Source organism: Fundulus heteroclitus, chromosome 1, assembly GCF_011125445.2.
Source record: "Fundulus heteroclitus isolate FHET01 chromosome 1, MU-UCD_Fhet_4.1, whole genome shotgun sequence".
Classification (NCBI taxonomy): Eukaryota; Metazoa; Chordata; class Actinopteri; order Cyprinodontiformes; family Fundulidae; genus Fundulus; species Fundulus heteroclitus.
Window position 1 is genome coordinate 774212 of NC_046361.1, and position 27847 is coordinate 802058.

Below are 27847 nucleotides of genomic sequence, written 5' to 3' on the forward strand. Positions count from 1 at the left end.
ACTGAGTGACTGATTAAAGGCTGGATACAAAGAAGTGAACTGAGCAGGCCAAGTGACTTAATAACAAACTACTCCATAAACCAAAACAGAACCTAAACCTAAGACTAAACAAAACACAAGCTATAATAGAAACCAAACAAGAAAGAACCCTAAACCGATTTAAAAGGCCGGAGAGTTAACTAATAAATCAAAATTAACAAACAGCCAAAACAAAACCCAAATCCTGACAAATGGTGGTAATACGATTGGTTAAAGAACGTGTGTGTCTGTAAACAAACGCCGGCATATATTTTTGGCGGGCTGAAAATTTGCGTTCACGTGTGTTGCGTTTGTCACGTCATCCCGTCATTTCCGGTAAGCGTTTTAACATATTTTGTTCCTTTTGGAACAATACTAACGATCGAAAGTGGGCACTACGGCAGTAAGTGGTCAGTGCACATTAGCAGTGCACTGACGGAACTATTCGGAATGAGACAGACAGATTTTATCTCAGAATATACTTTGTAATATTTTTATTTTTGTAATATTACAAGTTTATTTTCGTATCCCTTTATCTTCATTCTCCTGACTTCATTCTTGTAAAGAATAAAAATGTTTAAAATAATCTAACCTGGCCCTATTACTCCAGGAGTGAAATAATTCTGCAAACTGACTATTCTGGAAACGTTCCCTCTTAATTCCCATAATATGACGTTTTTCTCATAACATTACCACTTTTTTTCTTACTTTATTGTCCTAGGTCTTTTTTTCCCCTCATATTAGTTACTTTACCTCTTTAATACTCCCCCAAAAAGTCTGTTCCTAATGTTTCACTTTTGACATGGTTTAATGATTTAATGAAGACCACAATGTTTAGATTTAACAAATTGATCCTTATATTCACAACACATACACATATACACACACAAATGTGTATATATATATATATATATATATATATATATATATATATATATATATATATATATATATAGATATATATATAGATATAGATATAAAATCACACAGATATTTATTTGGCTTATTTATAATACTTGAAAATCTATATATGCACATCTATGTCTAAATACAATAGTCTGTACTGCATGCAAGCTAAAACCCTTGAAGAAGAATGGTCTTGCACAGCTTTTTCCTAGTGTTGCCACTCTGCAGCTTTAGTGTGTCCAGTTTTGCAACACGGTGAGGCCTTAGTTTATAGGAGGCAGATACAAGTAGTGAAATCAGCCAGAATACATTTCCATGCAGCACAGGAATGAGGCATCTTCTCTGATCCACATTCACTACAACAGAACTTAACTTTTTTCTGCCACATACAATATGGCGGTGACGTTGACGTGCGAACCTTAGCCCAACGACGCGCCTGCGTATATGATGTCTATGCTCGCAACAGCTGCGCTCTCAGTACAGGGGAACTACGGCAACCGTGGAAGCTTAAACAAGTCAATCTACTCTTTTTGAGCTAGTGTGTGCAGTGTGCACTCATTAGATAAACTATCAGTTTATGGAAATGGTCGGAAGTTGTATTTCTCTATTTTATTGTAGTGCAGATTGATAATGTACTCTACGGTTCTATAATTTCCTGACAGGTTCTAAGTTTTTGTCTGATGTTGCTGTTTTCCTCCCTCCCATTTAGAAATACTGTTAAACATCATCTCTTGTGCTTGTCTTCATGGCCAGGCGATTATCACATACTCAGGTTACACTCCCCTTGCTATTGACTGGATTCACACTCTTTAATCTTTTGTTTTTTAAATAAATAAATAATTATTATTCTTTGTATTCTCTACCTGATTCATCTAAGGTGATTGATGGTGTTATATTTGGTAACAGTGATTAACTTAGGATCTAATCTCTCATTCCAGTATGACCAGCAGGCAGCCACTGCTGCTGCGCAGACTTTTCTGTCGGTGCTCAATCGCACAATAGAAAAACCCGGGCAGGAGAGTCAGGGCGTGTCTCCTCCTCTAACTGTCCAAAATGAGATGTCCAGGTAGTGTAGCTAGCCAGCAGTATTGCATTTATTTTTGATGTCAGCCATGTGGGTCGTAGGGGATTTGTGAGATATTATTCCACATAGATAGCCATCCAATGCATATTTCATTTTTTTAATGTGACCCCATTTAGTAAAATATTTCAAACGTATTTTACAAACAAGGCTTTCACATTTTTTTACTTTTTGTAGATCATTCCCTGGATTTTTCAAAAGAAAAGCTGTTGAAAAACATGGAAACAAGAAATAAAAAGCATGGAAAGGATTTGACATGGCCTTTTTCTTACTGAGTGATAAAGCAGAAACAACACCGACCACACAAGATGAACTGGAGCTACTACAGGCAGGGCTGGGAAAGAGGACTCTCACGATCAGTAAAGACTTTAGCCACGAAGAGGTGAGGAGAAGCAACTTTCTTTATTTCTTGCTACCTCCTTAATCATTGCCTTCTCCAAGATCTATTTTTACAGATATACATTCCTTAAATGTTGTCAATGGTAAATGGACTGAACTTATATAGCGCTTTGTCTCTATTGGTGTAGTTGTCCACTTTACTGGAGAGCACCTAACCGAAAATGACAAGTCTTGAAGGAGGATGGCTTCTATATAAAGCAGCTGGTATGTTAAACAATACATTAGATTAAAGGTAGAATCTGTAGTTTGTAAACAGTTTAGTGCTACATGGTGGATTGGTGGTTAGCACTGTGGCCTCACAGTATGAAGGTCGCTGGTTTGAGCCTTGGCTGGGAAGGGGGTTTGAACAGTGGCCTATCGGTGTGGAGTTTGCATTTTCTCTCTGTGAATGCCCGGGTTCTCTCCAGGTACTCCAGCTTCCTCCTACCATCAAAAGCGTTAAACAGGTTTCCTTGAAAAAGACACTGTGTGTCTCAATGGGACTTACTTGTATACATAAAGGTTAAATAAATACTATTGAAACTGAGTGCCCCTCCCCTTTGGCTAATGTGACCCTGGTTTTCAAGCAAGCACTATCCACACCTCTTTTTGCTGCCTAGTTTTTTTCTTTATCGACGCAAAGTAAGGTAAGCCTACCTCCTTTTATTTGCTGCGTCAGCCTTTTTTTGGGGGGGGGGTTATAGTGAATCTGGTGTCTTCTCCAATCAAAGAATTTATGCCCAAAGAGTGCTACACCTTTTGCTCTGTCATTGGCAAATACACAGATCTCAACGCAAAAACGTCCCAAACACACCAAAACAAAAAGAGACGAATTACAGTCAGGGAGTTGCAAACAAAGTTACTACCACATGAGAGCAGAAGCCCAAAGGTACGGATTGATACAGTTTTTACTTGCACAAGTCAAGCGCTTATTTTCAGGGTGAAAACTCCGGATTCTACGTTTAACATAATGCTATTTGGATAGATTTTTTTATTAAAATTTTTTTTTGTCCTCAATTTCATAATCATAAGGCCCGTTTACACTACACTTTTTTTAACCGAGCCGAGACCAGTCCGAGCTCGGTAACCGAGATAACTCTTGTGTGTATATGGTCAGCAGACTGAACCGCACGGTGCTAAACATAACCGGACCGCGCTAACTGCAGACCAGTTCCTGGGGAGGTCTCGGACTGTTTTTTATTTTTTTTATCCCAGTTATCTGATAAAGAGCGCATGAGCAGAACGTGTCATCCCCTTACAGTCAGCTGACTGTCCGTGGTTTTCCGGCGTGTCTGGCTGCACATCCCGATTCACACTCCATTCAGACAAATTTCAGACATTCATAATAATACTAGCTTCCTTACCGTGCCACACGGTTTCCAGTGATGATTCTGCTTAACAGCGTGATGAACCTCAGTGTCTGTCGTTTCCTGCGTCTGTAAATCCTTATTAGAAGTTTGTTTGTCTCATCCACGTCCCAAAAGCCGACTCTGTCTAACCATAACATCCTGAATGTTACGGGCGCTGCCGTTTTGTTTTGCTGCTTCCGCCTTCAATCCCAGAGAGCGGTAGTATCGCAGATCGTCACTAGGAGGCGAGGAGCAACCAAGGAACCGGGATAGTGTGGTGTGTAAACAGTTGTCTTGGCTTGGTTAACTGATCCAAGCTCAGACTGGTCTCGGCTCGGCTCGGCAAAAAAAGTGTAGTGTAAACGGGCCTATTAAGGTGATAATACTTTGCCTCATGTCAACATTTTTCACATACAAGTATGCCATGAATTGGTCAATTTACTCTGGCTGGCTCAGCACACTGATGTTGATATACCTTGTATGCAGGCACTACTTTTAATTCCCATAAAATTTGAATTTGCAGGTGGGCATGGAAGGAGGATAATGACCGCTGTCGCCTTAGAGTCAGAGGGATACACTGGCTCTGTTCTCAGAAGTGCTTCTTCAGGGGGGAAATTTATGTTATATATTGCTCCTCTCCAAGAGAAGATTGATATGACACCACTGCCAATGGATGCACCTGAGTTCAGTCTCATGCCAAAGGCGACATGCACACAGTGCAAAATGGTCATGCCTTTGCAAATGCTAGCCCTGCATGTGCAAGGTGATTGTGAAGGGACGTCTCGGACGACTCTTTGTGATTCAGAGGTGAGATGCCTGTCTTGTCACATTTTTCTACTTAATGCAAGTTAAAGATGGATGTTGCCACCATACCTCCAAACTGACTTTTTTCAAAACTTTCCCTAAATAGTCCTGAAATATGGTGTCAATCCAGAAGTGAATCAAAACTATCCCAAAATCCATATGGTGTTTATTTTTTCTCCAATTGTTATCATCTGTATCTCTTTTCGGCATACAATAAATCATGATGAGAAAATTAATTTAGTCATAATAAATTTTAAACATTTATTTTAAAGATGAATTTAAATATTAGAAATACATATATCAAAGCTGATTGCCTGATAAGCATCCACAAACATATGAGTAAAAATACCCATATATATAAGAAAAACTGGCTTAAAAAAGTTTATGTTGCAAATTGGCAACTCTTGCTTTGTATTGAATAATAAATGACTGACAACTGCCAATCAGGTTATCTGACACATTGTATGGCTGCATTTTCAGCAAGAAGATGAGGAGCTTGATTCCATTCCTGTGACTTCAGATATAGTGCCATCTTCAAACAAGGTGTGGTTCTATGTAGGTAAAATAATACATTGTTTTATATTTTTATTACTCCTGATTTTGAGTGAAACCATAAATGAGCATTTACCATTTATGATAAGGGGGTTTGCTATCAAAACGTGAACTTACTCTGTCTGTACATTTTCCTATTTAGCAAAATAAGATAATATGCCCGATATGTAACAAATACTACCCAATCCATAACATTGAGTTCCACGCTAGTATCTGTGGAGAAAGGTAAGTCAAGTCACATAATAACATCAAACATTTTGGTTGGCTGTGATCATTGGAACTTTCATTAGTTATAGTCCTGTAAGGATCCCAGATGATGGACCTGAAATGATCTGCAAGAGCCAACACAACATCCAATAGATGACATCTCATGGTACAAAAAAACAGATCTTGAATGTTTGAGTTATCTGTCAAAATATATTTAAATTTTTAAGATGCAATAATTTATTTTAACAGTGAAGAAGATGTTCTGCATTGGGTTGATTCAAAAGTTGAGAGGGGGAAGACCTTCGACATTTGTGTCTCGAGGGACAACATGCTAGAGAGAGGTCTAAAGCTTTGGCAGCGGCAGAAGACTGGAGGCCCAGCAAACAAATTAAAAATTACCTTTATAGGGGAAGCTGGCATCGACACCGGGGCATTAAGAAAGGAGTTCCTGTCTGGTAAGTAGTAAGCCGCAAGTCACAGGGGTGTAATACTTGGAAATCAACAATGAAAACCCAGTGACTGAGGCTGTTCTCTGGTTTATGTCCACAGAGATGGTTGCTGGGATAGAGGTGCGACTCTTTGAAGGAGGGGAGAAGGGGCAGATCCCAAAATACTCAATCACTGACCTGGACAAAAACTATTTCATGTTTGTCACTTTTATTTATATTCTCATATTAACGTTATTACTTATTTACATGTGTTTACACAATGGTGTATAGTATAATGGTGTGTCCAACTACTCACTGGTAACAGAATAGACTACATTAAAAACATACTGCTACATATCTTACATCAACACACTTTGACACTGTGACTTTGGGTACATTGTAATTACCTATTACAGCTAGAAGCCTATCTTCTGATTCTGTAACATGAGGCACCTTGGTGTAAAAGTGCACCTTCTGTACATGATGCTGGTATGCCAAAGGAACTTGAGTACATGCAAATTAATTTAGATTTTGACCTTGTACATCCTACATACATGCTTCCATGGCTGGATGGCGTCATCATTTGTTTTAATCTAGCTTAATAATATAATGTTGCTATGTCATTTAGCAGATGCTTTCATCTAAAGTGATATAAAATGAAAGTTTCTACAACACAAGCAAAAACTTTTGTAGTACATCCTATTCTTGGTAACTTGATTTCTCAGGACAAACAGCTTGACAGAATTTCATTAAATGTGGCCAGATGGTCCTGTTGGACTCTGAACTAAAATTTTTGAATTTAAAGGTCATGGTCCATGTAATCTCATAAGGCGGTTTTAGTCTGAGCCAGGGCAGTCAAACTTTTTTACAGTAGCAGGCCACACACTATCAGGTAGGAGGGTGCACTTATGCCGGTGCATATGATGTTATCATCATCATGTTTTAAAAAGGTAAGGTAATCTCCATTTGCATAAAATTAGTTTAATTTGAATTACTAACACCACATAAAACAGATCAGATTAGGTGAGGTCTATTCATCTTATTATCATTATTATTCACAGTTCTGTTCTAAAAACGATCGTAACATTTCTTCACGAACCAAGTCAAATTTTTATGATAAAAATACAGGGTTGGAATTTGAAATTGAATTTACATGTTGAATTTATTTCAGTCATATTACTCTTTCGAAATCTCTTATCTCAGTTTAATTTCACTTGCACTCATCACATACACAATATCATATCATCGGCGAGGATTCTAGAGACGAACACAAAATGCATCCCCTGAAAAACTTTGACAATTTGCTGCTATTATATTATATGTAATATTGTAGATTTTTCGGAATAAAAAGCTAACAGATGTGCATAATCAAAAAATATCAGAAATACAATTATAGAGCATTCAGTATTGTAAGAAAGCCCACGCTGTTTCTGGATAAATACATTATTGTATGAGTTAAGTTCTATTCCGTTTTATGCCTCTTTCCTTGTAAGTTTGAAATGTCCCATGCTCCTGAATGCACCATAGCCTTCTAACGCTGGCGAAGGCATCACACTGGTCTATGAACGCGGTGCTGTGCACGTTTTATCTTCCGCTTAAGACAAAGCTTTGCAGTTTCAAAACTCACGTCAGCTCTCACGGTTTTATTGCGCTTTTCGGCATAACACCGGTCTGTGTTTTGATCGGAAAAGTAGCATCTTGGTTGGAACAAGGAACCCAATCACTCCTTAATGTTGCTCTCAGTGGAGACAGATGCTAAGGTGATTTTTGGGATGTATAATCGGGGAAAAGTAGGCGGCAGGAGCTGCTATAGACGGCGATTTGCCGCCGTTGACCGGCTACTTTTGACTGCCCTGAGTCTGAGCAATGTGATCTTTGGGATGGCTTGATCATTTAATCACAATTAGCCAAAATATCCGCTTTCATATTTAAAATATATTCCCTCAGTCTTCACTACATGGGGTAAACAGAGGATGTTGGCCTAGATGGCAAACTGTTGCTTTAGGAATATTATTCTCACATGGCAGCATTTTCAACCAAAAACCTTTCTCTTGGAAACATCTTGATGGGAATGGCCCGAATGAGAAAGTAGGTCAATTCATAATTTGGGAATAACATTACATTTTTATTTCCCCCTCTTATATACAGAGTTGCTGGGGAAATATTTGCAGTGAGTCTAGGCCAAGGTGGGCCGCCTCCACGCTTTCTTCAAGAGTGGTGTTACCAGTTTTTGTAGCAGTCTAGCCAGACTTTATTCAGACGATGCACTCATTGATGAGGACTGATGGACTATGGTGGGGTATTCCAACCCATTTATTAACAGACAGAAACAGACACCACAGACACACCGTAAGAGCTGTAGATAAATAAAACAAAATTACTCCAATTAACATATGACCATGTTTCATATTTACATTACAAACCATAAAGGATAAGTGCCATTAGCTAGCATTAGCTTATTCAAACTTCTTTTAGATATATAAACTCTAATAAACTTAGTCATTATAAACATAAAACTACACAACAAAGCAAATTATACCTGTTCGCCTTCCAGCTAGATGCCATAAAAAATGTGGATGGGAACCCGTAATGTCCTTTAAGAAGCAGTTAGGTACAGCCGTTAGGTACGGCCGTTAGGTACAGCCGTTAGGTACGGCCGTTAGGTACGGCCGTTGGAACGTAGCGCTTCTTTCCGTTTTACCGGAACCGGAAATAGAAAAACATGCCTTCATGGGCTTAGGTGTTGATCCTGGTGGGTGGTTAGCTGGCGGGCCCTGCGGCCTCTCCCTGGCCCCCGGGCTACGGTGGTGCCGCTGGCGAGGCCCCCTTCTCTAGGTGGGGCTTTCGGGGAGCGGGGGTGCCTATTGGAGTCAGTAGGGGAGCTGGCTCCCTGGGTTGGCTTCCCAGTCATTTGCTCCCCATCCCCGGACTCCTCCCTCTGCCTGCTCCATCACGCCGCCACACATGCAGGTCATGAGGGAGGGGGCGTTACTGGAGGTTGCCACTTTCTGGTGACGCCCCTCTCCCCAATTTTATTTTGCATCTTAGACACTTTCACTTCAAACATTTTTCACATCACACACTCATATAGGCCATGGTAGGGGGGGGGGGGGGGGAAGACGTCTGGGAGGGGGCTTATGTTGTGTGGGCCTCACCTCGGACGGCTCCCTTCACCTCCTCTCCCACTTAGACATTGAGGGTTCTGGGCAGTCACACGGAAGGGGTGCGCTGGCAACAGCTACCTTCCGAAAGGGGGGTGGGCTGTGCCGTGCATCCCCTTCGGCGCTCCCAGTTTTTAAACGCACTTGAGAACAACATGCAACAACACAACATTTGAGCAGGCGTAGGGAGGGTCGGGGTCTTCTGCACACCCCCGTTCTCCGATGGAGGCAAGGAGTCTGGGGCCTGGAGGAGGTGCGGGCCACTGTGTCCGGGGTCTTGGCGGGGGGCTGCGGTGTGCAGTCAGCGGCCTACCAGGTCTGGGGCTGATGCCTCCGCTCCCCCCAGGGGGCGGGGGGCAGGGATGGCAAGGGTAAGGTGGGGTGAGGGAGTGGGTTTATTAGGTATTTAGGGGGAGGGGGGGGCTCTGGCCGGGTGGCTCGTGCGGGTCGTGTTGGCCCGCCCTCTTGGGGGGGCCCAGTCCGGGGGGCGTCTGGTCGGGGGCCGGGGCCGGGGGTCGGGCACAAGCAGTCGTATAGTCGATTTGGGGTGACCCCCCCCCCCCCTTTGGTCAGTGTTGGATGTGAGTGTTATGTGGGAATGTGTGTACAGCGTCTTTTTTTTTTTTTTTTGTGTGTGGCGAGTGGGGCACAAGGGAGGGATGGGGTGAATGAGTTTTTTTTTTTTTTTTTTTTTTTTTTTTTTTTCAGGTATGGGTGTGGTCCGCTCCCTCTCCCAAGAACATCTCAAGTCTCCGATAGGTGCGGAGCCCATCCCCCCACGTCCTGCCCTCCCATCCCCCCACGTTGGCGGGCGCCTTGGCCCCCTGGCGCATTAGTTGGCTTCGGGTTTGGGGCGGGTTCCCGGGCGTGCGCCTGCCCGCTCCTGGCGGCCTCTTCGCGGGGCCTGGCCCCCCGGGGGGCGGCCGGGGCCCTCGTCGCGGGGGCGGGGCGCCCCTGGGGCCTCTGGCCCTCAGGGCCCATGGCCGGGACCACTTCAGCGGGGCTGGCTGCCGGCGGAGCCCACGGGCTCGTCTCCGCGGCTCTTGAGGGCGTCGGCATTGCGGTGGCTGGGGGATTTCCTCGGGGTCGTCTCTGCTCCTTCCTTGGGGGGGGGGTTGCAGATATCCTGTGTCGGCCCCTCCTGGGCGACCTGCTTTAGGGACCCCTTTGGGAGTCCGGGGCTACGGGTCCCCTGACGCCTGCCTCTGTGCTCGGGGAAGGTGGGTCTTTGGTTCTCCACAATCACTATCAAGCTATTTCTGGATAATCTTCACCTAAACTAGTGCACTTTCACATCTCCCACTGGTGCTGGGTCCCAGGTATTAAGTGTTCACTTATATACAGTAATCTTATAATTTATTTATTTATTTATTTATTTATGTTGTGTCACTTTCTTTTTTCAAATATCACATTACACATGTCAGCTTACATAATAATATATATGATTTAGCAATGGCATCTAGGTGTTATTCGAGTGTATCTGTTGCTTTATGTCTGTTGGTTGTGCTGTTCTTTTTGTGTCTCTTTCCAGGCGATGGAGCAGACAGAGGACGTTTTATCATTCTCTTCCTTTTATCTCCTCTTTCTTTCACCTCTACTCTTTTTTTTTCTTTTCTTTCACTTTTTGTTCTTCCTTTACTCTCCCATTGTCATGTCCATATAATTTGAAATTCTCCTTGCAGGAATCATAATAAAGCTATTTACAAGCATAAATCAAGTGGAGCACTATGGCGAAAGCTGTTTGCTCCACTTGTAAAAGCAAAATCTGTCGAGCTCCATCTGGCATTGAGATATCAATTCCTATTGCCATAGTGCTAGACAGGACACTGGGAAGAAAAAAAAAAAAAAAAAAAAAAAGAAAAAAAAAGAAAAACATGCCTTCAAAATAAAAGCCCCGTGAACCTTTTTGCCGTAATTCACTATTAATGTAGAATGTATTACTTAAAAACGGAAGAATCAGGAACATTAGGCATAAAAACAAAAGACAATATATGAATGAAAGTATATCTAACAAATATCAGTTAGAACAAATAGTCTGGGTCATTTACAGTTTTTGGTGACTGGGACACTGAAGGACATCACGAAAGAAAACGTGTATGATGCAGAGTTGTCCACATTAATCGAAAATGTTTGTTTGAGTCTCAAGCACATATCCTTCTATTATGAAAGTGTTGTGTGAAAAAAATATTTTTTTTGAAATTATGTTTTTAAAAAATGCTTTTAGATTGAAAATGCAACTGATGTGACGCAGTACACAGAGGAAATCCTCAACTGTGGATACACAGGCCCCATCACATTGGAGCATCAAGACAGTATTGTAAGGTATATGCATTGTTTTTTCCATAGCTCACCAAATGTATCATGGATTTTGGATCATGGATTTTTACCAATGTGTAGCGAACAAACCTGGGTCTACAGATGAAGAGTTAAGGTCACTGGGCCTCATTCACAAATCTGTGCTTAAACATTGTGTACAAACGTTTGATGCCAAACACTGGGAGTCAGCAATGTTTTCCAAAAAATTCTGCTGTAAAATAGGCACTAAAGTCAATGTCCAATGTCTATCTTGTTTTTGTTAGAGCTGTTTTGCTACATGCCACCACGAAGCGTATACCAATGCTTCAACAACTGCGAGAAGGCCTTGAACTCTACCAACTGCTGTCAGTTATGCAAAAGAAACCCAAGGAATGTCGTAATCTTTTGGTGATTGGGGATGATGACAAGGTAAAATACACAGATAGGTGCTCATAAAGCAAAGACGTTTGCCACATGAATGCTTTTCAAAGTATGTCTTGCTCACGAGCCTAAGGCAAGGGAACTTTATTTAAATAGCAAAGTTTAAGCACAAAGTGATTTGAATTGCTTTATGCAGTAAAATAAAAATCTGCATATAGCATCCATATTTATAGAATAGAAACATCCATCCATTTTCTGATCCGCTTAAACCCTCAAGGAGTCACGGGGTTTGCTGGTGCCTATCTCCAGCGTTCACTGGGCGAGAGGCGGGGTACACCCTGGACAAGTCTGTCGCAGGGCAGAATAGAAACATGAAAGTCACACCCCTTACTTTGAGCTGGCTTTCTGTGTTGCCTTGTGTTTAAATAAAGTAATTTCAGTCCCCCTTCTTTGGCAATTAATGGAGTGGGATTTTGTTTACATTTTTATTGGTTCCGACCTATAATAACGCTACTGTGGAGTTTAAAGTGGTTCATTATTTCATCACCCCACTATTTTACTTGATATTTAACGACAAGTGACAGCTAACGACGTGTGACATTTTAGAATTAGATTCAAATTTAAATATCACATCTCATACTGGTTTCTGTGCTAAATATATTTTGTTTTGGATATGATTTTGTCTGTCTTATAAGATGCAATCCAAACGAACCAGCCCAATGTACTTTATTGTTTCAAGGTTGATTCACATTACATCATCTCCAGCCTGGCTCCAGTGATGAGTGATACTGGATCGCTAAAACACAAGACAGAGGGACAGATACTGGACTTCTTTCAAGATTTCCTTCTCGACCTGGAGGGTATGTATTGGCATTATATTTTTACATGTAAATAGCAGAGGTACTGTGTCTGCAGCCACTGGTTTGAAAGGATAGTTTGAATTTTTTGACATAAAGCTGTATGACTCACCAGCAGCATTAGTGCATCAACAGTGACCTGGCCCCAACTTTGTCCTGTTAGCTGAGATTTGTCTAATTTTCATTGTTAAAAAATAGCTCCCAGCTAGTGTCCAGCATGGATGGAGGTCTCCAGGCAGTTTTTTTCCCGGCCTCTCCCTCGGAATGTGATGTCTCTGTCTTGGGCTCGGTCTCGTACTGGTGGGGTCTCAAAAACGTTTTGGTTAAGGCCGGTCGAGATTCTGCTTATTTTTTGAAATACTAACTACCTTTGATCTGTGCCACAAATGTTCGTAAAAAACAAAAGCGCGAACAAACTGGATGAACGCGATCCCTCACATTCATAGCGACTCTGATCTATTCACCACTATGGCTGCACAATTAATCGTATTTTAATTGTGGTCATAATATTGGTGGTCACAATTAAATTAACTTGATCCTTAACAATATTTACAATGCGATTGTGAGCTCTGCAGTGCCTGCATCACACGCTCTCAACCAGTAGTTTTCCAACCATAATGGGGCAAACGCAGCATGGCATCTGCTGAGCCGAATTAACAAAAGTGCACACTCTCCAGTCTACCCTACAGTAGTAACAAGTTTAGAGAGAGCAAATCATGTTTTAATACAGTGCAGTCGTTCTGTCCCATGTGCAGAAAAACACCCAAAGCATGATGCTTCCACCCCCATGCTTTACAGGAGGGTCGGTGTTTTTGAGATGGTACTCAGCTTTCTTCTTCCTCCAAACACGACGAGAGAAATAAAGACCAAAAAGTTCTATTTTGGTCTCGTTTGACCACACAACTTTTCCCATGACTCCTTTGCAATATTCAAATGGTCATGGTCAAACATAAAATGGTCCTGGACATGTGCTGATTTAAGCAGGGATAACCTTCCGTGCCATGCATGATTTTAAACTATGACGTTTTAGTTTATTACCCACAGTAACCCAGTGATGCTGGCTCTCTTCAGGTCATTGACCAGCTACTCCCCTGTAGTTCTGGGCAGACTAACAAGACAGAATTTTTGCCAATTGGCAGGTGTTCAAATACTTATTTAATATAAATAATTACAAAAAATCACACATTATGATTTCTAAATCTTCTCTTTTGAAGATGACTGTCACAGTGGACATGCACCTAAGATGAAAATGTCTGTCTGTCTGTATGTATGTATGTACCCATAAAGAAATGAAATCATACAACTTCATGTCAAAAAACCTGAGCTAACCCTTTAAGGTCAGATGCAAAAAGACACAGCAACCTACAGGGAGTGTCACTATCATATAGGTATGTGCTTCTTCTATCAGTGGAGCTCTCCTCGCTTTTGGTAATTTCTCTGATGGATAACATTGATGCAACAAAAGTGAATTTTGTGAAGTTTTTCACAATTTTCTTGCATTTGACTATGTATATCTAAAGATGGTGATGCCAGTCAGACTGAGGAAGAAGACAATGGATCACCTCTCTCTGTTCCTCGAGTGATGCAGTGGCTGACGGGGCAGGCTCACCGACACCTCCTGGTTTCAGAAAGGGAGACTTTTAAAATCAAAGTTCTTTTTGATCACACTTGTCTTGAACGCATGCCAAAGCACACAGTGTGCTACCCTGTTGTGAGTGCATGCAGCACCACAATAACATTTCCCACAGTCCATCTGAAAGACAGCGAAGCGTTTAACTCCAACCTTGAATTTGCAATTCGACATGGTTCCAGGTTTGATAGGGTTTAACTTTTGTTTTACTAAAGCTGATGTGTTTAGTCAGTTAATTTTAGTTCGACCCTGATCTTCTTAAACTATTAGTAATCAACACTTTTGCAAAATGTGTCATGTTGTCTGCTGGGTGTTCTGTTATTTTATTGCAACCATGTATTTTTTTCATAATATTTGCTAACATGGTCTTGCATATAGAAAGGTTCTGAGATATACTGTACAATTAATGGTATACCACCATTGACGACACTCCTTCTCTGTGAAACAAACAGAACAATTTAACATGACATTATCATTTCAATTGGCAACATGCTCAAAAGCTGTTTTGTCTCATGAGTGTGTTATGCCATGATAGTGATCTCAGATTGAATGCTGAACAGTGGATGATTCAATAAAGAAAGTCCACTCTTGCTGCAAAGGATAAGGGGGGGGGGCAGGAGAAGCCTTCCTCTCCCCCTCTCTCTCGCTCGTCCCTTCTTCTCGGCAGGAGGTCAGCTGTGACCACCTCCTCACAGATAAAAGACACAGCACACCTCTGCCCGCTCTCTTCTCTTCGTCTCTTCTTCTGACTCCAAGCTGCTGAGACACACTGAGGACCAGCACTCCTCTGGGGGGCCACTCCTCCCTCAGGAGCCATGCATGGGGCCTGGAGCAGGCCCCGAGCTGGGTGAGAATGAACCCTTCTGAAACTCAGTTCCTCCCCGCCATAGGGAGAAACTGCCAGCCGATTCAAAGATAAGTCTCTCACTTCTGCTTAAAATAGACGCCGAAGTGAAGGAATCCGTCTATGCCAGCTTTGTTCTGCTTTCTCAGCGCACCACAGACGGAGCTGGTTCCAGGCAACTCAGAGCTGAAAAGCCGGCACAGAAGCAACGTCCCCATGCCGAGGAGAGATCTGCTTAAATTGTGACTGCAACCGGGGTCAGAGTCTGCCTGGAGGACCAGGCCTCCGACCCGAACACGCCGTTAGCCACATGCTGCTGTAAGGCTAACGCTAGCCTTACAAGAGCCAAGCGCTAGCCCGCTAGCGCTAACCAACAACTTCCTCCTTCAACGCACCTTCCGTGAATGGCCAAACTGAACAGAACTGAAAAGGACAGGTTTGGGCAGCGGGCTGAGGGTGAAGTAAAAGGTTTATTGGGAAAATGTTTGTAAACCGTGGTGTTTAGAACGAAGGGCTAACCGGTAGGTCGCGCTAGCTAACAGGATATTAGCCTTGCTAACATCCGGTTTCGGACCCCTAAAAAGGACTGGTCGCACTGTGGAAGAGCACACCAACCTTCAGCTCAAACGATGGCTTGAGGTTCGAGGGCTTAAAAAGACTGGAAAACTGGCCGAGTTGATGAACGGTAAGCTTTGTTTTTTTTTTCCTGCGCGGCGATCATGGCAGCGTCGGCCGTTTTTTTTTTTTTTGTTGTTGTTTGCAATCACCGTCCAGGAATGGGTATATGTTTAATGTTTGTCTCATTTGAAATGTTTTTGAGTAAGCTATCCTGGTAGCAGGCTATCATGTTAGCGCCTGCTACCATGATAGCCTATATGCTGTCATGGTAGCAGGCGCTACTTTATTAACATGTCGGCCACCAAAATACTCTTACCTTGACTTGATGTCGCTGGAATTGGGTCAGGATGTTCTTCGGTTGTGCCCTTTCCTCCAACAAAATGCTTGCTACATATGTACTTGAATTTGGTAACTTTTTCCGGGTTGAACTGTTGTGTAGGCCGACTGCCCCGGTGTTCCCAGCGCACACATTTCTCCTTGGCAGTCTTGAAGAAAACATCCTTCATATGCGGCCGATCAGCGTAACTCGAGTCGCTGTTGCACGTTCCATAGCAACAATGTTTAAAAACCATGGTCTTAGATTTGGAAAAAGCAGTCGTTTACCGAGTAAAACCTAGGCTAACGCACGTCTCTTTTACAGCAAAACAACGGCGGCTTTCCGGAGTTTGCCCCACTGCGTACCACGTGATGTGACGTCATCGTGACGTTGTGTTTCTAAAAATAGCTCGCGCGCGGTACCCCATTAAATGATTTTACAGGACAAATGGTCCTCAGAATATTATTTCAACAAATAATGTTTTGTTTGACTTGGGCTTTGCATTGCGAATGGATTGAAATACATGGCAAATGTTTTAACTCCATTCCATGTTTTTGTTAATCAGATCTGTAGTGAACCAGGATTCACTGAAGTATTCTGATTATGATCAACCACTTTTGTTTGTCTTTTGTAAATAGTTCCTTAGCTTAGCTTCTTTTTATCTTCATTTTGCTTAGTAGTTTAGTTAAGTTTCACTAGCCTAGTAGAGAGGATTTATTAATCGAAATATTGTGTTAATTCAGGTAAACAGCATTACATAGTGATGTTCTCTGGATGTTCATTTTATTTCTGTTATTAAATTCTTGAACTTGAAAAGAAGTGTCACTCCTTTATTCTATGTGTGTGCAGGTTTTGCTGTTAAAAGATCGCTAGTGCTCGAATTCATCCCTTTCAACCGTTGTCTTGATATCAGCTTAAGAGCTGATCATCACCAGACAATACTTAACAGACAGAGAGTTATTTATGAAACATTGAATAACTTTTAACAGTGTATAATTGCACAACAAGTGTTATACACTGTTCTCAAAATTATACAAAGCAAAATTGAAAAACATTTCCTTTTTGGCATTTCTGCTTGTTTCCCAGAGAAGAATGGGTATGGCATTTTCCATTAAGTGTTGACCGCTACAGAAAGTGACATAGGTCACCTGTGACATTTTTAGACTTTTAGGAAAATAAAAGTTAACTAAAAAACTTCTCAGCTAGTGATAATAAACTGTACTACAAAAAGCTTAAAATCAGATGCTTGAGTCAATCAAGGTATCTGTTATAACCAACAGTCCCAGAGTGGATTTAATTGTAAAGTTAAGCTAACTGACTGAACCAAAATTTGTTGCACATCTGTCTCCAGATGCTGTGACCTATCCTCATGTTTGCTTAAACCACAAGTCTTAAATGAAAAGTCCAAACTTATGCGCTTTCAAAATTAACTGCCAGTCCAGGAAAGTTAGATGCTCAAATATCTAACCTAAGATGCTTTGCATACTTGTCTAACAAGACATTTTGAAAGCTTACTTGTGTTGTGTAGAACGTATTCGTCTCCAGATTTAACTCCTAGTTAATCTGAGGTGTCACCCTATTTGTGAAAAGGGGGGTGATGCTCTTACATCTAAAAGTGCTAAGTTCCCTTAAAAAAAAAAAAAGGTGAAAAGCATAAGCTAAAAAGCTAGTAATTCCTTAAAAGGTGAAGCCTTGCGCAAAAGCTAGTAAACCCTAAAGAAAGGTAAGCAGTCGCTACAGAGCTCGTAAGTCCTAAAGGTTTAGCGTTCTTAACACTGAAAAATTGTGTCGTCATAAGTCGCACGTTGAACAGTCAACCTGTGCACCTGTTTCTACACACACAGATAAGTATTTGCAAAATGTATGTTTAGACATAAAAGCATAGCTAAGCGTGCACCGACTGGATCTTATGTTATTTTGAAAGTTTTGTCATAACTTGTGTTTGTTTTGTGTTAGCAAGATGGAGCCAAAACGTCTCACATCTGAAGCTGCACCTTTGGTGGACCAAGCAGACATAGAGAGGCTGAAGGTTGTCATTGGCGACCTCATCAAGTTATCTGCAGGTGAGTTAAATAATTTAAACAATCTTAACCTTGCTGAATGCGATAAAATGATTAAGGAACTAATGGATTTTATTGCAAACCCAACTAAAGATGCTCTGATTACAGATGTTCTTTGCAAGATCACCCTGCTGCATCAGCAAAGATCCCAACTGAAAGCTAAACAGTTTCTTCAGTTACAGGTTGAGCATCAGATGGTTTTAGACAGTGTGAGTGCTGCCAAACTGGAGCTCTCAGAGACCGAGGTGAGGATGGAGGAAGCTGAGACCAAGGACCTCAAAGCTCCTGATGTCAGCGAGGCTGCATCTCACCAGAGAAGTGAGTTCTCCACCCCTCAGGTGATATCTTCACACGATCAACCTCAGCAGGTTGAATCATTGCAGGAGCTGGAATCACAGAACAGCTCTACAGATTCTAACACGGCACCTAGAGCAGAACCAGTCTTGCCAAAATTTAGAACAGAACCTCTAAATTTTGAGTTCACAGGAAGTACTTCCACAGCCTCCATGGGAGATGCTGAAAGTCAGACTGTCCACGATGAAGCCGTGCTTCATCCTGCTGCAGTGGACAGCCACAAAGAGTACCAGGTAAACAACTCTGCAGACACAGGTGGTTCAGATTGGAGGGATGAGCAGACATCACACCTGACTCATACCACCACCTGTCCTGACTCTGTGCCGCCCCCTAAGGGCCAGAAGAGTCACACAGGTGGCCCACACCAACCTAAACCCCCACCACATGTCAGAGTTCACACCTTGGAAAACTCTCAATTAGATCAGGAACATTCTTCCTTACATCAAAAGTTAGTTCACAGACCTCTATCAGGTCATGAACATAAACAATTTGACTTCCCAGGTGGTCCAGGGCCACCTCATAATTACGGTCTCCGTTTTTGCCAACTTGAGTACCTTGCTCAGGACATAGAACAGTTCGACCCAGATAATCATGATTCCAACATTCATAATTATCTGCAGGAAGTCGAACGCTGTCTCTTTGACCTGCCATTTCCCTCATCTCGTGAGAAACTAAAGCTTATTTGGAAAACAACAGCTAGAAGCGTTCATGTTTTCATTAAAGCTCTACCTCCAGGGATTCGTGACAGTTATTCAGCTCTTTGCAAAGCTTTAAGAGAAGAATATTCTGTGTACATGGATCAGGCTTCAATAACTCTTGACGCTTTCAGCATCATTCAACAGAAAAATGAAACACCCAGAGATTATTACTATCGTTTAAGGAACGTTTATTCTCAGGGATGTAATTCTCCAGGTCCCGAATAGGACCCACTTTTCAAGTCTTTGTTCCTTCATAATTTACATGACAGTGTACGTTATGTAGTGACCATGCATTGCAGGGAAAGTAACTTTTCCATGCACGAGATCCGCAGATATGCCCAGCTGGTTTGGAGAACTCATTTACAATCTGACAGGAAACAAAGCAAACGTAGAGTCTTAAACCTTCAGACAGGAAACAGGCCTAAGAAAAGACACAAAGCCAGTTCTCCAGTGATACAGCAGACCAAAAGGTCTGTGGACAGGCTGCCACAAAAGCCTAAGCAGCCAGATGAATGTCAACTCTTTTACAATGCAAGATCCCAAGGTCATATTGGTAAAAGGTGGAACCATTCCAAAGAAATGATCGCAAAGAAACACTTTGAAAGTATCTGCCGAGATTTTCTCACCGAGTTTGTCGCATGTTTAACAAGATTAAACGGCGAGCTGATCGAATCCAAAGCAACCACGCAACTTATCATGCCTCAGCTTGATAAGGTCAAAAATAAATTCTAGCACGGTTTATTCTGTTTTAACCCTTTCTTATTGTTCTAAGACTTAAGAAGTGGAGGTTAACCATCAGTTTACCACAGTGTTTAGAATTTGTTTTGTTTTGTTTTTTGAGAGGATTTATTAATCGAAATATTGTGTTAATTCAGGTAAACAGCATTACATAGTGATGTTCTATGGATGTTCATTTTATTTCTGTTATTAAATTCTTGAACTTGAAAAGAAGTGTCACTCCTTTATTCTATGTGTGTGCAGGTTTTGCTGTTAAAAGATCGCTAGTGCTCGAATTCATCCCTTTCAACCGTTGTCTTGATATCAGCTTAAGAGCTGATCATCACCAGACAATACTTAACAGACAGAGAGTTATTTATGAAACATTGAATAACTTTTAACAGTCTATAATTGCACAACAAGTGTTATACACTGTTCTCAAAATTATACAAAGCAAAATTGAAAAACATTTCCTTTTTGGCATTTCTGCTTGTTTCCCAGAGAAGAATGGGTATGGCATTTTCCATTAAGCGTTGACCGCTACAGAAAGTGACATAGGTTTTACAAATTGTGTTGTAGTTACAGTGGTTTGTTACTATAATGATTATTGTTAATTCTCATTATTAGAATTTGATCCTATGATAATGTATTTTATTGTCATATGAAAATCCGTTCTAAACATTGGTATACATACAGTATTATTCACTCAATGTTTTAACACTCAAGCAGGTCCCAAACTTAATTGATTAGAATATTAAAATTTTCCTATATGGCAGCCGGGCGATTCAGGTTCTACTGTTAAGTCATTATTATGTATTTTGCCTCAACAGTGAAATAATTTTGAATTAAAGAGTAAATTCTCTTCAGTATATGAGGGTCTGATGCTTCTGATTCTGATTTTTTTTATTTTATGTTTAGAGATGTGTGAATATATAAAATACAATGAACATGTTGATCTCACAGTGGAGAAATTCACTTCGCATCTTAACCCATCCCGTTGGGGAGCAGTGGGCTGCCACTGTGCGACACCTGGGGAACAATCTGGGTTTAAGGGTCTTGTTTAGGGAGCCACAGTGCAGGCAGTGGGGATTGAACTGGGTACTTGCATTCTTCTCAGAGCTCAAGCACGCTGCTCTAACCACTAGATCAACACTCCCCCTATATGATATTCAAAGTTTTACTCAGCAAACACTTTGTTAATCAAATTTTCCATTCGTGCATGCGACCACTTAGAAAAAGTGTCCGTTTTGCCCTCAGATCATTCATTTTAAATGAAGATGTACTTGAAAACACATTCAGAGCAGATTTCCAGCGAATCAACAACACACAGACAAGTGAACTCTCTTCTATTATTAGTCTTTGGTAAATTTTGTCATAACATGCCGCGCTACAATTGGATATTGGTGTTTCATTCATAATATATTAATTATGCTTGTTTGTTGTACAACTATACAAAACATCTTTACTTTGAAGCTTACCATACCTAATGTATTCAAAAAACTGATCATGTCTTCACTTTTCTTATCCGCAAACTCAGCAGTAAGACTTTGTAATCCAGTTTGGACGCAATTCCATGTATAACTGACAGCAGGTCTGTTCTGCGACATTGTTCTGCCACTTATTTTTATTCTGAACTTTGAAAAGCTTTGTGGAGACGGACAGTAATGTTAATGTATTGACCTGCAAAATGCTATTACTACTTACAGAAAAAAAATCTTTAAAGGTATACTATGCAACCGGGGTTGATTTTCCAGCGAGGCTCCCCCCAGAGGGCGAAAGTAAAAGTGCACTGTCGTAAAGATGCTCAGCTGTTCTGGTTTCTCCGTCAAGCCAGGCGCGGTTGTTTTGAGCTTAGCAGACAGGCGAACGCAACGAAAAGTGGAAAAAACGGCTGTACAAACAATGACTAACACAGTGAAGGTATGAACATCAAGCTTCCCGCAGTGCTATCTTGGCGAGGCGGCCGCCGCCACCGCCGGCCGCCACCGCCGGCCGCCACCGCCGGCCGCCGCCGCCTCGCCAGTTTTATTATTATTATTTTTTATGTTGGCGAGACGCTACCGCCACCGCCTCGCCAAGCCGCGGCCGCCGCGGCGGTAGCGTCTCGCCTACATAAAAAAAATAAAAAAATAATATTAATAATAATAATAATAAAACTCGATATGCTTGCATGTTTATTTGACGTTAACACGCGGTTCTTTGTTGTTGCTTTCGCGCGTGCATACAGTGAATGGCAGGGCAAAAACACATGGAGTTCTCGCCGTAAAGCGAGACTTCTGTGTGTGCGGGCTGAGAGCTCTTGCAATTGCAAGTGCGGTATTTCCCCCACAGACCCCCAGGGCGGCCGAGAAAACCTTTGTTCGACCTGAAATGACTCATTTAATCATCCAAAACGGTATGGAACACATTAATTAACTGAAAAATGTTGCATAGTATGCCTTTAAATGTTCAGTGTAACATAATGTTTGTGCTGTCACCTTTTATTCACCCCCCTCCCACTTGCTATATTATTACATATTTAAATGGTAATTAATTTTAAAATACTTTGTCATTGCAGGTTTTTCTGAAAAACAACCCGGTCCCAGAGATTTTCTAAATGCTCTAATTAGCATTTAATCATAATTTTTTTTGTTACATGGACAGCTAGCAGCAACGGCAGCTTGGAGAGCTCCACAACACACATTCCACACAGTTCCTCTATTATCTTTCATATTTATAACAAATGCATCTTGGCTTAGAGGAACATCACAATATGGAAATGAAAGATCAACACTAGTTATCATTTTAGGATTTAAAGATCCTTGCACTTATTCATTGTAGATCAAAAATTACCATTTAAAAATTAATGAGCAACCAATATCTTCACATTTCAAAAGTTCACTTATAAAAAAGCAATGCACACAAGCGACAAAATTTCATATATAATTGTATTTTCAAATTTACTATACAGGGTATGCCATGTTACAACATTGTATTTTACTGCCATTATATTAAGACCTCACTCGGTGAGTAAAGGAAGTGTAGAAATCCATTAACAGGAAGGCAGGGACCAGACAATGGTGGAGTTATGGACAGAGCAAGCCCCAGGGGATGATCAGTAAAGTGACGTAGTTATCCATCAGGAAGCCTCAGGCATGTTATCGCTGTCAAGCAGAAAAAATTGTAAAATTTGGACAGAAAATACTTAACTGCCTGTAGTTTAACGTTTTAAGGTGTATATGAGTAACCATGTGTTAGTTACCTTCATTCAAAGCTGAGTGGTGTCTGAGTAGTGTCTGTCCATTTACACATGGGCTGTGGGCATCAACATACAAAGGTTGTTTTTTTTTTTTTTAGAATGCTTTGAGAAAAATGTTTCAAATGTATTTCAAGGACTTTGTAAAAAGTAAGAGTGGGGCAGATAAGCTCACATATAAGGCACTTTGCATTTTATGACTGAAGCATGAAACTATCTACAGCATGTCTGTACACCATAACGTTTCCTACTAGATGTGAAACCACTTCTGACTTGGCTTGAAACTTTTTAGAAGCTGTGCACATTTCAGGTAGTCATTTTTTCACTTTTTTGCAGGCATCTAGCCAATTAACCAAGGAGAATTGTTGCAGAACCCACTATATATTATATCATTGCTTTAATATGTGAAAATACTTGTAAAAGACATGGCATTTCAGTTAATTTGGGAATGCATCCATAGAACGGATCGACACACTAGCGCACGCACCATCCTCCCGATGCACTAACACTCGCATCCCCGCCAGCTGTCCACAGTTACACGGGAAACAAATCCTGGTGAGAACCCTGCTAGTGGCTAGTTTGTTGCCCAAATAAGAGACTTTAGGGTATAAAACAAGCACTTATATTTATAAGTGACTTAATAAAAAACAAGCCAGCCATCGCTTATAAATAGCAAACTTCATAACACTGTTATTAATGCCAATGGACTTACATTGGGCTACCATAAAGCTGTTTGTTTTACTACGAGAACAAGAACAGAGCCGTGACATTGCCACCGGGTCAGGGACATGGAAAGTTGCAAGGTTTTCTGGCCAGAAACACTAAGGTTTCTGCAATTGGGATAGCGCAAGACGTTACAGCAAGCCGTTCAGTAAATTATTTAAAAAAAAATTACTTTTAATTATTTTAATAGTTCAGATGGATTACAAAATAAAACCCTATTATGACGTTAAAATTTTTAAGACCTTTGAAAGACAGAGTTAAGACATTTTAATATCAATCAAGGCCTTAGATTTATATTGAACAATTCAATGCCTTTTAAGAGTTTCTATGGATCTGCAGGAACCCTGTGAGACCAATGCACAGAGTGAACCCTCTTGTCATCCAGCATCTTTGGAGGTGAGAGACGAGTAAAACAAATACACGCAAGCACACAGAAATATATTGAGGCCAGAAAAATTGTTACGTTAATTTTAACTTATGCAATAAATCGATTTATCGGTTTTTATTCCAGGCCTAAGCATAACATTGAAATAATTTGGAATGTATTTTTTTTTTTAAACATGTTTGCTATAATCATGAAGCACCTAATAGTGTGGAGTGTGACTCACTCATTGCAAAATGAAGAGCACGCAGGTATATGTCCCGACCAAAGGATAAGGAGTCAGAGTTAGGATTCACTTCATGTTGCAGCAGAGCAAGATTCTCTGCAGAGAGGGGGGATGGAGTATCAGGAACAACAACCCCATGGTCAGTGTCTTCAGATACCTCCTCCTGATGTTCAATGTGCTGAAGCTGCACAAGCCAACAAACACATTAATGATGACAAAGTTCTTGAGGAAAAAACTGTCATGCCAATCAATTATTTCATGCCTACCTCTGCATAGTTTGGCTCAGGCACAGGTGCTTGAAGCATTCCAATGTTCCACATCTGTTGAGGTGTAAGGTTTGCCTCTGTGCAGATTGGATGATTGTTCCAACTGTCTATGAAATGCTGTAGATCTGACCGCAGACGAGGTATGAACACATATTGCACACAGAAAAGGTGGATCTCATTAGACAGGTCAATGAAGCCCTCTTCCTCTAAGCTGTGTAGTGCATTGTAGTAGTTTGACGTTACACAACTCCAAACATCTCTCCATAAGCGTTCCACACTGAAAAGAGGCCAACAGCCAATGGTTAGAAAAAGAGACAATGGTGTTGTATTTTCATTAACAAATGGAATTCATGGTTTTTAAGTGATGCATCTACTTTTAAGCCGGTGTGTTTTTCTGTTAGTTCACACTAGGTCTACCTTGATTAGCAAATTAATTGTGATTATGTTGACTATCAGTAGTTAGCAATTATTTTAATAATTGACTGCTTGTTTATTGTTTTAAAGCCTTGTTTTTTCCATCACAAGATTGCCTCTGTACATTCTGCTGCCTTTCTGTCTGGTCAGCTTTATTGAATTGTATGCTGACATTTATATAAAAGCACACACGTATGAGAATAAGCATTTTTCATCCGATTCAAGGAGTAAGTGTCTAAACTTTTGAGTGGTGCTGTGAATATGCTTCAATTTACATCTGATCTCATTAATCAACTACTCACCAGAATAACTGATGACTAGTCGATTATCAAAATAATCAGAAGTGGCAGCCCTAGTTCATAACCGGGAAATTTCAATCAGGAGTGGAGAGTATAGGAGAGAGCAAAGGTGCCAGGTGTGTACACTGTCCAATATAAGCTATGACTGCCAACTATAACCAGCATGCCATGGAGCATGTTGGAAAGCAGCCATCTTGACAGAGGATAAACCAACATCCGGTCAGACTGATATAATTGACCAACAAAACACAAACATAATATAATTAATGCTTCTTGTCAGTCTTATTAAAATAATAGTTTACCTTCAGCTCTGTCAAAGCGGCTACTATAAAAAATGGTCTTTTGTTGCACAAAAGCAGAGTACTGCTTACTCCACCAGTATGAGTAGGATTATCAAAAAAGCCGATGTTGACAAGTTCATTTTGTTACCTCTGGTTATGGACACTTTTGCCTGCTATAAAGCTTCCACGGCCTGTTCCTCGGACAGTAAACATACACCTGGCAATGTCGACATTTTCCACCCCTTGATCAGCCCTCACTCTGCAAGAAAAGCAAATGCTTTTCCCCCCATATATGACATAACTTCATAATCAGCAGCACCTCATTCTTTTATTTCTCCTGCAATTAAATATATACCTGGAGGGCCATCCATTTCTCTGAACACTCTCCATGAAGAATCCAAAAGCAGTTGATGCTTTGTTGTTAGCTGCTGTGTCCAGATACAAAATCTATGAAAGAGGTAGATGCGTACCATGTATGTTGTGAACTTATTAATGAGGGTAAATAGCTTGTGAATGAATAGAAAACATTTAACTTCCGGGAAAATCCATCTACTCCTCCAAAGATGACAATGTTATACCTTTAAAAAAATGGATTTAAAAAAATATATTATTCATTGTTTATTACAGGCTTATATAGAACTCCCACATCATACAACACAGTGCATTGATCAACAAGCAACATCATATAAATGTAAAATAAGTTCTGCCAGACAAGACATTAATTTACCTTATCAATTTATGATTTGTATCAATGTGGACAAGAGACAGGGGAGCAGGAACAGAGTACCGTCGTCGAGCAATGCAATGAAGCTGAATCATCCTGGAAATGATATCTGCACCATCTACACGTTGCAAAGACAGCCTCACTCTTTTCCATTGAAGACGAAGACCCATTGCTCGGAGATTTCCTTTGACCATTCTGTAGCCCGCATGCGGCATCCTTCCCTTAATGGCTCTGACTTTCTGCTCTAATTCTTCATCAGAAATTAAAGAATAGCATGCCCTCACTGATATGTTGTGGTCCTTCATTCTTCTGTAAAGAGTTGACCTTGAAATGCCATGCATTTCTGCTAAATGAACTAGGGGTAAAGAGGTATCCAGCAATGTCTGTAGTGTGTCACGACTCATTTGAAGTTCTGGCCGTCCTATATTCCCACTCCAACAAACTGTGGCTACATCACTAAATAGAGGAGGAACTGTATTCTGTGACAGATGTGAACTGAGCACTGAAATCAACTCTTGCAGACCATCCACCAACTCTGCAGGAATATCCAAGTATTGTGTGCCAGCTTGAATAAACTGCAACTCTTGGGTGGAGACAAATAGGAGGTACTCAAAATCAATAGGTACTCTATTGATGACAGAAATCAATCTATCTTTTAACCTCAGTAGCAGCTGTTGTGCCATTGGATGCCTGCAAATTAAAATTAGCAGAAAAAGAGAAGAACTATTTTAACACAGCTTTTTAAAATTCATTCTATCAAAAGAATCCTGATAGAATGAAAATCAGTTAACTTACATGACGTGTGTGTCAGCCAAGGTAATCGTGAAAACAAAATGAAGACTATGCTCTAGAGGAAAGAAGAGAACACAGAATAAGGCAAGACTTGTGATTGGTTGACAGGACAATACTATATTATATTAGAAATCTAAATAAACAAAATACAAACAGCAGGGTTAGTTGTTGTCAGAAGGACTTTCAACTAAAGGAGCACGTTCCTGAAGCTACAGATCTATCTCTGTGAGCCTTGCAGCGGCCAAGTACAGGGGTAGTGAACTGGTGATCAAATGAGAGTTCCAATTACTTGTAATTTTGGTTTATAGTCATTCTTGCACCTAGCACCCTAAAACCAAGTGATGTACGCAGTTGTGGTCGTGATTATTTTCAGGAATTGAATAATCTGTTCCATATTTAGTATTTAGCTGTCTATTGCTGAAAATGAAAACAAATACACAATCATACACCATGTTAAACAGTCTGTTATTTCTTTCTTTGTGTGTGCATTAATTCTATCAATCTATCTATCTATCCATCCATAAATACGTATCCATAAACTGATATCAGTTTATCTAATGAGTGCACACTGCACACACTAGCTTAAAAAGAGTAGATCGACTTGTTTAAGCTTCCACGGTTGCCGTAGTTCCCCTGTAGTGAGAGCGCAGCTGTGGCGGGTCAGTAGTGAGAGCATGCAGCTTGATGTAACAACAGCATAGCAGCCTATGTCCCGCTCTCAAATTAAAAGCATCTACTAAACAGACAGCGCTGTGGGCATTTGTCTGTTCTTTGAGCACTAACGACGTCACTTAGTAGAACATAACACAGCATTAGCACATAGCAAGCTGCTGCTGCTGCTGAGTGTGTGG

The 27847-nt window shown here is 40.9% G+C and overlaps 3 long non-coding RNA genes across 4 annotated transcripts; 2 read left to right on the plus strand and 1 right to left on the minus strand.

Moving 5' to 3' along the window:
- Positions 1-5026: 5026 nt before the first annotated feature.
- On the plus strand, positions 5027-5414 carry LOC118562699. Its single transcript, XR_004930770.1, has 3 exons — positions 5027-5079; positions 5231-5313; positions 5379-5414. It is a non-coding gene; the product is annotated as an uncharacterized LOC118562699 (long non-coding RNA).
- A 440-nt stretch (positions 5415-5854) lies between these two features.
- On the plus strand, positions 5855-14561 carry LOC110368385. The gene is made up of 5 exons (XR_004930785.1): positions 5855-5941; positions 11109-11206; positions 11464-11608; positions 12300-12420; positions 13938-14561. It is a non-coding gene; the product is annotated as an uncharacterized LOC110368385 (long non-coding RNA).
- An 8066-nt stretch (positions 14562-22627) lies between these two features.
- On the minus strand, positions 22628-27133 carry LOC118564163. 2 transcript variants are annotated; one of them, XR_004931692.1, is made up of 7 exons: positions 27000-27133; positions 25836-26894; positions 25629-25739; positions 24487-24763; positions 24221-24404; positions 22896-22948; positions 22628-22797 (listed from the first exon to the last, which is right to left on the minus strand). It is a non-coding gene; the product is annotated as an uncharacterized LOC118564163 (long non-coding RNA). The 2 variants fall into 2 exon arrangements; XR_004931691.1 differs by having other exon boundaries at positions 24487-25739.
- Between the last annotated feature and the right edge of the window lie 714 nt (positions 27134-27847).